This window comes from Leptonychotes weddellii, chromosome 11, assembly GCF_054177405.1.
Source record: "Leptonychotes weddellii isolate Sample4059 chromosome 11, ASM5417740v2, whole genome shotgun sequence".
NCBI lineage: Eukaryota > Metazoa > Chordata > Mammalia > Carnivora > Phocidae > Leptonychotes > Leptonychotes weddellii.
The window spans coordinates 53,424,878-53,435,606 of NC_138379.1; the positions used below are offsets into that span (position 1 = coordinate 53,424,878).

The window sequence follows — 10,729 nt, forward strand, 5'->3', positions numbered from 1 at the left end:
GGGTGCACGTACCCCTTCGGATCCCTACTTTTGTATCTTTGGGGTAAATACCCAGTAGTGCAATTGCTGGATCATAGGGTAGCTCTATTTTCATTAAGTTAGCTTATTCTTGATTTACTCCACACATCATTATTGAGCAATGCTAAGTACTGGGCATAAATCAGTCAATAAGACAGATGTGCTTTCTGTTCTCATGGGGCCACATTAGCAGAAGAGACAGACCTTGTCTGTGTCATTGATGAGTGGGGATGGAAAGTGTGTATCTGTGTCTTATTTCACTTGATAGTAGTATATGGTAGTAGTTATGGTTGTTACAATAATGTCTCATCTTTACTGGTGCTTATTATATGCCAGGCATTGTTCTGCACACCTTCCAGGTATGAACTCTTTTAACAACTATTCTATACTGCAAGACTGGTCATGTCACTTTCTGATTTCAGTGGTTCTTCGCAGATCCACATTAATGGGTAAACCAACTTGGCATATAAAGGACATTAGAATATCACAGGGCACTGAAACATCACTGGAAATAAACCTTGATGGGGAAAATCACATTTACCAGAACTCTTTTTAAGGAGAAGACAAAAAATGGTTGGAAAAAGTAGTTTATATGTCTGCTGGGCATGGAGGGTGAAAATCTTCAAAAGGGAGGCTTAAGTCATAAAAGTTACTCTCTAAAGTGCCTTCAAGAGAAGATGGGTTCTGTTAACTTTCACCTTTGTTTGTCTTTGCCAAAAGGCAGTGATGGAAACAAAATGGGTTACTCTCTAGAACTGATGAGACACTGAGCACTGGCAATGTTCCTGGCCAATCTCTCATGCAATCCTCAGAGCTTCCTCTAAACATATGTTGGACAGAACTCAAAAACTATGATTCAAACAAACACGAATTATTGTCCCTCTAAGTCATTTTCATTCTTTAGACACGCCTTGAACTTCATAATTATATCAAACAATTTCTTACTTTACAAATCCTTCCTATTCTGGTGTCTATCTTTCTATCCTTAACTGCTACCATTCTGCCTCTGTATATGTTTGCACACCACTACTATTACTTTACCAATTTCTTTTCTAATTATTTGTTTATCTGACTTCACCGTCAAGTATGAGTTCCATAAGCACGGTAATTTGCCTTATTCATCTTGGTATTCCATTGCTAATGTCCTGAATAATGCATATAGGTGTTATATTTACTAAATAACTATTTTCTACTGAAGGAAAAACCCCAGTAACTTGTTTACTAAGTCACAGTTACTGCATCCAAGAAAACTGTATGTACAGATCAGATATCCAATAAATATTTGTTGAATGTCTATATGATCACCTGATCCCTTGTTCCTCTAAAGAATGTTCACCTCATCTAATAAGAGCAAATCGTTTTCTTTTACTTTCTTTGGATAGTCTTTTTGCTATTCTTGTATTTCAGAACATTCAGAAGTGGTTTAGTTTCAAAATTCTGAAGTGTGTTAAAAATGTGTTATTTATAGACTAATTGGTAAAGCCATATAAATGCAATGATAGCAGCTCAATTTCTGGGTACAGTCTTGTTTGGTTCATCATAATTTGACAAGTTGGCATGCGTGAGGTTAATGAGAAAATTCATTTTATCTGACATACTAGGCATTTAGGAGAGCAATAGTCACACTGATAAAGAATTACATGTTATACATATTGCATAGTCTTTGCAATTTTTCTTAAAAATATATAATGAATGGTTTGCTTTGCTGAACTCTAGTTAAAAAAAGAAAGAAAGGGCAACACCCAGACTTCGAAAGAGAAACAGAATGTCTTAATAACTTCATGTTCAAGGCAGAAGTTCAAGGTGATATCCCAGATGGGCAAACATGGACCTTACCCCCTGCCTAGTGTGGAAGCACACAACAGAACTGAATTATTTATCCACATTACTCTGAAAATAATTGTTTACAGTAATCATACCAGGTACATGCCACTAGCACTCACAAGCATCCTTTTAAAATAAGCTAACAACTACAAATATAGGGAAACAACCCTTTCCCTATAGGCAGTGAGTTGAGATCCAAATAGCATTCCTGTTATACCCACCAGAAGGAAAAATTTAACAAATTTTCCTCTCTAAATACCTGTTGGTGCCTACTATATGACAAGCACTGTGCAAGGTGTTAGAGAAGAAGACATAATGTCACTGCCCTGAAGGAGCACACAATCTAGTGGGAAGAGCTTGAATTTATGAATGATCCAGGGTAAGAACCTTTCAGGTGAGATTCAGGAAGTGAATCTTTTCAAAGACAGACAAATCTGGTTCTTTCTGAGTATAGTGGATGCCTAATTAGTTCTATGAGGATCTCTGTCCTAACATGGGTTATTCTCTAAGAAACAGAAGAACAGAGACAGTCTCTATTTTAAGTGCGAGGTCTAATCATTTCCCAACTTGGCAAAAGTTTTGTAAGTCCAACTTCTTGTGCTTGTCATTAATGGTCTTACTTGCCACCTCTAGCACCAGTGTGTGGACATACCTGGCAAAAAATCACACAAAAAACCCAAATCAAACCAAAACAAACCAACAACAACAACAAAAACCAAACCAAACTAAAACAAAACAACAACAAAAAACCCCCACCTGTACATGTAAGGGACTTGAGATCACTGTATTTAAGTATTTAAATATTAAGAAGTAGTAGGCCCCAAAAGGTTTGTGGGAGAACGGCTCTTTCCTTTTCATGTGGTGGCAGCCATCAGCTCAAAGGTAAGCCAAGGTAAGCACTTACAAGTACATCCAGGAGCTATGGAAGAAGCAGCAGACCGATATAACGTGCTTTCTTCTCAGGGTGCCCTGTTGGGAGTACCAGCAGCTCTCTGCCCTCCACAGGGCCCCGTACCCAACCTGGTCCAATAAAATGCACAGACTGGGATACCAGGCCAAGCAAGGTTATATCATATGCCAGATTCATGTGTGATATGGTGACTGCAAATGCCCAGTTCCTAAGGGTGCTACCCACAGCAAGCCTGTTCATGACGGTTTTAACTAGCTAAAGTGTGCCTGAAGCCTTCAGTCTGTTGCACAGGAGTGAGCTGGACACCACTGTGGGGCTCTGAGAGTCTTGAGTTCTTACTGGGTTAGCAAAGATTCCACATACAAATTCTTTGAGGTTATCCTCAGTGATCCATTCCTTAAAAGTATCAGAAGAAATCCCGACAACCAGCGCATCACCAAACCAGTCCACAAACAGAGAGATTCAAGGGCTGCCATCTACAGGCTGCAAGAGCCGTGGCCTAGGAAAGGGTCACAAATTCCACCACACTATTGGTGGTTCTTGCCAGGCAGCATGGTGAAGACACAATACTCTCCAGCTCCACCATTACCACTAATATAAGAAATGTTTGTAAAATTCTTACCTAATAAACAATTTAGGACAGTCAAAAATAAATATTAAGCAATAATAACAATATTTGACATTCGTATTTAGATTCACTATTTACAAAATGTGCTTTCAAAGAGTATTTTCTTAGTGGCTGTGTCTCAGAATTACCTATACATGTTGTTAAAATCGCCAATACCTAGACCCCAGACCAGCAGATTCTGATTCAGTAGGTCAAGAATTAGATTTTTAAGCAGTTTCATGGATGATTTGGAATTGCAGTCAGGATTGAGAATCATGCCTTTATGTCATGTTTTTCCACAGTACTCATGGGAAATAGGCTTTATTTATACTCCATGAGCTTTTACTTCTTTATGCTTAGATTGCTTTTCCCTGAGGCACCAGGTGCCTCAGCTTCCAACCACCCAGTCACCACACAGGCAGATCCAAATCATAAATGAGAACCTTGAGCATACCTCTGATTTATCATCTTAGTGTACTACATTTTTTGTTTTTGTTTTTTGTTTTTTTAATCACTGTTGCTGATTTGATTCACCTCCTACTTGCTTGTGAGCTCCTTAAGAACATGGACTTATTGGGGCATGTGGGTGGCTCAGTCCTTAAGTTCTGCCTTCAGCTCAGGTCATGATCCCAGGATCCTGGGATTGAGCCTCGCATCGGGCTCCCTGCTCAGCCAGGAGCCTGCTTCTCCCTCTCCCACTCCCCCTGCTTGTGTTCCCTCTCTAGCTGTCTCTCTCTCTCTCTGTGTCAAATAAATAAATAAAATCTTTAAAAAAAAAAGAGCATGGAGTTATTATTATCTATTCACCCTTTTCTCTTAGGAATGCATATATTGGAGCACCTGGGTGGCACAGTCGGTTGAGTGTGCTACTCTTGGTTTCGGCTTTGGTCATGATTTCAGGGTCATGGGATCAAGCCCCATATCAGGCTCTGTGCTCATCATGGAATCTGCTTGGGACTCTCTTTCCCTCTCCCTCTGCCCCTCCCTTGTGATCTCTCTCTCTCTCTCTCTAAAATAAATAAATCTTAAAAAAAAGAATGCATTATATTACTTGGACATGGTAGGATAAAAATTAATAACAATAATAATACATTGTGCTTACTATATGCCTGGTGCTATCTCCTAGATTGTATAGGTATGAATTAACTTAATCTCCATGCAATCTATATGAGGTAGATGAGGTAAGTACTGTCATCTTTCTCACTTTACAGATGAGGAAACTGGAGTACAAAGAAAGTGAGAAACGTAGGTCACATTGTCTGTTTAATGGAGGCGTTAATAGCATGTCCCTATCACAGGATGAGGAAAATTCTTTTCATTTCACAGATGAGAAAATTGAAACTCTTCCTATCACACCAGTGTGGACCATTTATATTGTGGTTTAGATACTTGCTCTTTATAGAATATCTGGCATTTGGGGGATTCTCTGGGTTCAGTGTACCCTGTGTGTAATACTTCTACACTGTCAAATGGGGGAGGCAGAAGAAGATACCAGCTGAACCACTGCCAGCCATCTGTTGACATTCTGATTTGCCACTGAAAAAAATGGAGTGCATTTGTTCACATTTCCAGATTATTTAAAAATAAGGAGCAATGGGAGTTATTAAGTTGGGTAATCTGAGTTCTAAGCAGCATTTATATACTTTTTTTTTCCTGGATGCCTTCCTTAAAATTAAATTTTTAATAACCTTTAAGCCTTGCAGCCTTGAGGGAATAATTTCTTTCACAGTAGTTCAAAGGTTTAATTTCACAGTAAAGCTTTTGAAATACGGTATTATCCCTTTTGTTCTAGAAAATTACTGTTTAAAAAAATCATATTTCAAAGTAATGATTGTAATGAGAAAAAGATATGAGGCCCAACTTCAAAAGGAAAAAATGATAACCTCGCCTGTGATGTCCTCTAGTGAGCCTTTCCCTCGTGGATTCTAATTTGTAATAATTCGAAAAATCTCTGGAATTGCGCAGTCTCTGCCTGGTAATACAGCCTGGGCTGGCTACGGTCTAACAGTGAGGAGGAGGGGTTGATATAGACATAACAGAAGCCATTAACTTTCTTATATGAGTAAAATGCAGTATGTCTTCAGTCCTGCTGTGTGTGTGTTTTCTGTAATGCTATTCCCAAACAATGTTATCTTTGTAGTTCTAAAGCCATTTTTGTGGACATTAAAGTTGTGTGTGGAGTTGCAGAGGAGGCAGTGGGAATTGTGAAGTGTAGCAGAGCCTGACGGGGAAAGGAGAAGAGAACCACCTAATGCAGAGCACCCAGCGTGTGCAAGACACTGTATTCTGGGCTTTACATACGTTTTATCTTATAGCAGCTCTCTGAGATAAATAGTATTAGCCCCATTTTACTGATGTTAATGCCTCATTCTATAAGAGATGATACTCACCTGGTCTAATTACTTTAAGAATCAAAGTCCTCACTACAACTTCCATTCAGAGCTCCTTGGCCTATTTATCACTTTCTAAGAGTATTTAAAACAATTTGTTAAGTTATAAATTCATAAAGACATGAAAAAGTTTAATGCAAAAAGACTCATGGAATGAAAAGTATATATGCAGGGTAGACTTAGAACCATATGTACCCAAAATTTAAAAACAAACAACAAACAAACTATTGTTAACTATTAAAGGATTGAAACAAAAGGAAATGTTGGGTAGTAGGGATACTGGATGAGATCTCAAAATACATGCATGTAATTTCTAGGGCTGTAAAATCTGGGACAAATCACTGAAATCCTCTTAGCCTCAAATTTCTGCATCTGAGAAATGGGCACAAAAGATGTAAAACACTTCCCTTAAGTGATAAAAAGGATAAGGATGTGAAAAAGCTTTCTGAACTATCAACTCTGATGCTAAATACACCCATGGCCATTCACTCTGTGGTTCTATGTATGCATGTGTGTGATTATTGTTTTTTTTACATGTTTTCAACACAGTATCTACCATACTTCATTGCAATGATCTATTTAGATATTTTTCCCACAAACATATTCTAAGATCTTTAGGGCAGAGATTGTATTTTGTTCATCATTATATTTATCATATATTATATTTTCACTACCGTGCTTGAAATTTACCAGTACATTCCTATTTATGCATTCATACATTCATTCAATTAGTATGAATATCTACTAAGTGCAAGATAATCATTAGAATGGAGTCAATTTAATCTAGGACCTTTCATGAAATAACATATTGAATGAATTATGGAAGTGTGGATCATAGATCATAATATCATAAACTCTATTCTTGTTATTCCTTCTGTGCCCTTTAAACTTTGGTAAACATAACAGTAGCTTTTATTGAATGCATACTACTCGCTATGCTGTATAAGTAATCTGTATGTGTTATCTAACTAATATCTCCCAATAAATAAAAAAGTACTGTTAAAAAAAAGAAAGAAAAGGAAAAGAGAAGAGAAAGAAAAGAAAAAAAGAAGAAAAGAAAAGAAAGAAAAGAAAACAGAAAAGAAAAGAAAAAAAGAAAAGAAAAAAAGAAAAGGAAAAGAAAACCACAGGTTGAAAATGGTATCACTTAGACCAAAGTTTCCAAACCAGGGCTTAATATCCAATCTAACTGCAGTTTCAACCTCCCCCAGAAATGTGACCTTAACCAGTCAGGAATTTTTTTCCCCCCATCAGCACCAATGAGTCTGATTCACCAAAGAAAGATGAGGTAATCTGTAAGATAAAACACTTTGCTTTTTCCCCTAGCAAACAGCCTCCTCTGGAACAGTCCTTTTCTTGTGAAGTAACTTTCTTGCTCTACCCTCTGTCTATAAAATCTTCTATTTTGTACAACTCCTCGGAGTTCCTCCCTACATGCTAGGTGGGGTTTTGCCCAATTCATGAATCATTTAATAAAGCCAATTAGATCTTCAAATTTACTTGGGTGAGTTTTGTTATTAAACAGTACTATCATTATAAATATTTAGGAAACTGAGGCTTAGATAGGTTAAGTAATCTGTTCAAGGTCACAGTAAATACTGATGTCAAGTTTCAAAACTAGATCTTTCTGATTCATTTATTCAACAAATCTTTATTGAATTCTTACTATGTGCGAGATGCTATGCCACTTATTGGGAATACAGTAGTGAATAAGGAGTGCTTACATTTGTGGACTTACTGCCTAGTAGTGAAAGAAAGATTAAACATAGAAATATGTGATTAACTGATTAATTAATTATGTTTAAACTGATAGCTATAAAATCCAAGTTCAGAATGATCTGGTTGTATTCTAAACATATGGAAAAATGTTCTTCTTTCTGATAGGTATCTTATGGAGATGGGGCAGGTGGTGGTCTTCTATTCTCTTCATGTTCAAAGAGTCATTTACCATAACTAATCTCTTGCTTTGTTCTGGTATCGTCAGCCAATAATTTAGATTTTCATGTTTACATTCAATTTGAAATACCATGGAACTATAATGAATCAGTTAAAAAAAAAAATGGCCATTGGATAATATTCTCTAAAGTAGCCAAAAGGCCCTGAGGTTGGTTTCCAACAGCCACCTGTCAGCAATGAATTCCTTTCTGGTAGTAGAACTGGGACACATAGATTGATATACTTCAACCTTGTAGTACCTCAACTTAGTTTGTCCTATAATTTCTTTGCTCTGAACAAGAGGCTCTGTCAGATAATATGAGTGGAATAAGTTTCTGTGATCTATATTAAAAGAATGAGTAGTTATGGTTTAATAAAAAATGTGTATTTGGTTTTTGTCCCTCATTCCTGGCAAAGTTCCTAAAATCTTTGGAATTTCCTGAGGGATAAGAGTGTCTTTTATCATTCATAGCAAGTCCCTTTGACCATATCAGAGTTTATGTTAATGAGGTAACTCCTGGTGGGTCCCTTGATAGCTTCAAGATGGGTTCTAGAGGAACCAATCACATGATTAGAGGATTAGAGCTATCAGCTTCACCTGACCCCCAACCTCTAAGGAACGGAGAAGGGTTGAAGATTAAATTCAATCACCACTGGCCAATGATTTAATCAATCATGCCAATGTAATGAAACCATTAAAATCCCTGAAACAATGAGGTTTGAGGGAGCTTCCAGGTTGATGAATGGAGGGTTGCGGGAACTCCAGAATTTGTAGCAAGCTAGGCAGACGTGGGTAGCCTAGGGACCCCATTTGCTGCTGATATCTAAAGTATAGGCAGTCTTGTGGAATTGAGCCCTTAACCCTTGGTGTCTGCACTAACTCCAAGTAGACAGTGTCCAATTAAATTGCATGGTAGGACACCTAGTTGATGTTAGAGAATGGGAGAATTGATTGATGTTGAAATGATATATTTGAATTGTTTCGAAAAAACATACAATGATACTAGGAGTTTAACTTGGTTTTACCAAAGGGCCATGACCTTAAATGGCTTAAATTCTGGTTCTGCCATTTAGAATCTGTGTAACCTTGGAGTGGTTAGCTAATTTCTTGAAGCTTCTGTTTCCCTATCATAAAACTGAAAAATTCGTAACAGGATTGTTAAAAAGATTAAATTAGTTACTGTAAATATAGGCTTTTCCTCAATGGCTGACATTTAGTCTTTTTATTTTTTTTAGATTTTATTTATTTATTGGACAGAGAAAGACACAGAGAGAGAGGGAACACAAGCAGGGGGAGTGTGAGAGGGAGAAGCAGGCTTCCCACGGAGCAGGGAGCCCGATGTGGAGCTCGATCCCAGGACGCTGGGATCGTGACCCGAGCCTAAGGCAGACGCTCAACGACTGAGCCACCCAGGTGCCCCAAGTATTTAGTCATTTTTAATTTTACTCTCTCTTCTTTTTCTTTCCCTCAATTTAAATTCTAGAACTGACTACTTAGTAATAGCCCAGAAATCCAGTATGGTTCTAGTTATACTTATTATACTTCAGAAATTTCAGTACTTTTCTAACAAATGATGTGTCTCAGGCAGTTTACTGAGGGTCAGACCATGTGTCAGGCAATACATCCCAGTTTGGGTTTGGGAAATATAGTCACCACTTTAGACTATGTGGTGATTAAAATGCAGGAGACAGTGCAAAAGACGCTACTGAATTCATTAACATTTACAACATATTAGCTATGGGATTATTTCAAGGGGCAAGAGGCAGGAAAGGAGAGGTAGAGCATTCGCTTCTAATAGGAGGTGGAGGTACCTTTAAGGTTTAACCACTAAAGTTCTAACAAACCAGCTTCTCTGATAAGGCAGACCAGCCAGCCTCTGCGTGTTTTGCAATTTTCAATACACAGCTCTGTTTTCACACTTCAATAATTCATTTTCTAGCACTTAGAATCCAGAAATCTGCTTTCACTGATGTAGCTAAAATGTAAGGAACAGAGTTTACTAACCAACATCTCCACTTATCTCATCTCATTCCCCAGTAAATTGTGTTGGAAAACATGTGTAAATAGTACCAAACAAACAGGACATTTATGGTCTCCTTTAGAGTGTGTTCTATTTGAATTCTAGATTTAGTGACTTTTATAGAGGTAACCATTTTCCATAACAAAAATGCAAAACTTTCTAAAACGAAAATTCTAATACTATCATAAAATTGTAGAATCTTCAGACTTAGATTCAAATAGAACTAACATATATGAAGCATCCATTTTTTCCTTCTAGTATTCTAAATGGTTTCAATCTCTGTGTGGCAGATCTTATCAATCTCATTTTATAGACAAGGTGCCTTAGACTATAGAGGTTAAATTATTTTCCTGAGGTTGAAGTTGAAATAGAGCTTGGAGAAATCAAATTGGCTTGAATGTTTCCCATAATGAAGAAGTAATTACTAACTCTACTTTTTAGGAAGTAAGTATGAAGGTTAAAATTATCATTAAACATTCCAGAAGTCACTTCTACCACCAGAAGAAACATTCTTAGGGGATAGCCATGGTATACATTTCAGATATTTTCTCATGTTCAAATATTGAGCAATCATTGGATATGTCAAATAAAATAATCCTCTAAAAAGGTCTTCTTTCCAATGATCTTAAATTTTAGAATAAAGAAATATCTGAGAGCATATGAGAGGCTCTTCAAGTCCATGGGTGTCATATACCTTATCCTATATTTTGTTTTTCAAAGAAACTGAGGATTATTTACTGAGTAATTTATTTAGTGATATTTACATATAGCAAGAAACAATGACAATTCAGTGTGACTGGTAAGCCAACATAGCTCTAACATAATCCAGATGGAACTACTGCCAGGTAAAGAAATTAAGACCATCATCTACATAAGCCTCAACTCTGAAGTCCACCAATATTTAACAGGCCTATGACAAAACTTTCAGCAATGTATCTCCAAGAATTTAAAGTTGATGTTAAGGAACATGGACTATCTCATGACTATCAAGAATGTTATTCATGATACAGCCTTTGTAAATCAT

The 10,729-nt window shown here is 37.1% G+C and overlaps 1 pseudogene; it reads left to right on the forward strand.

Moving 5' to 3' along the window:
- The window catches only part of LOC102729800 (large ribosomal subunit protein eL15 pseudogene), a 58,936-nt pseudogene extending 55,589 nt beyond the window's left edge, over positions 1-3,347 (forward strand).
- Positions 3,348-10,729: the final 7,382 nt, after the last annotated feature.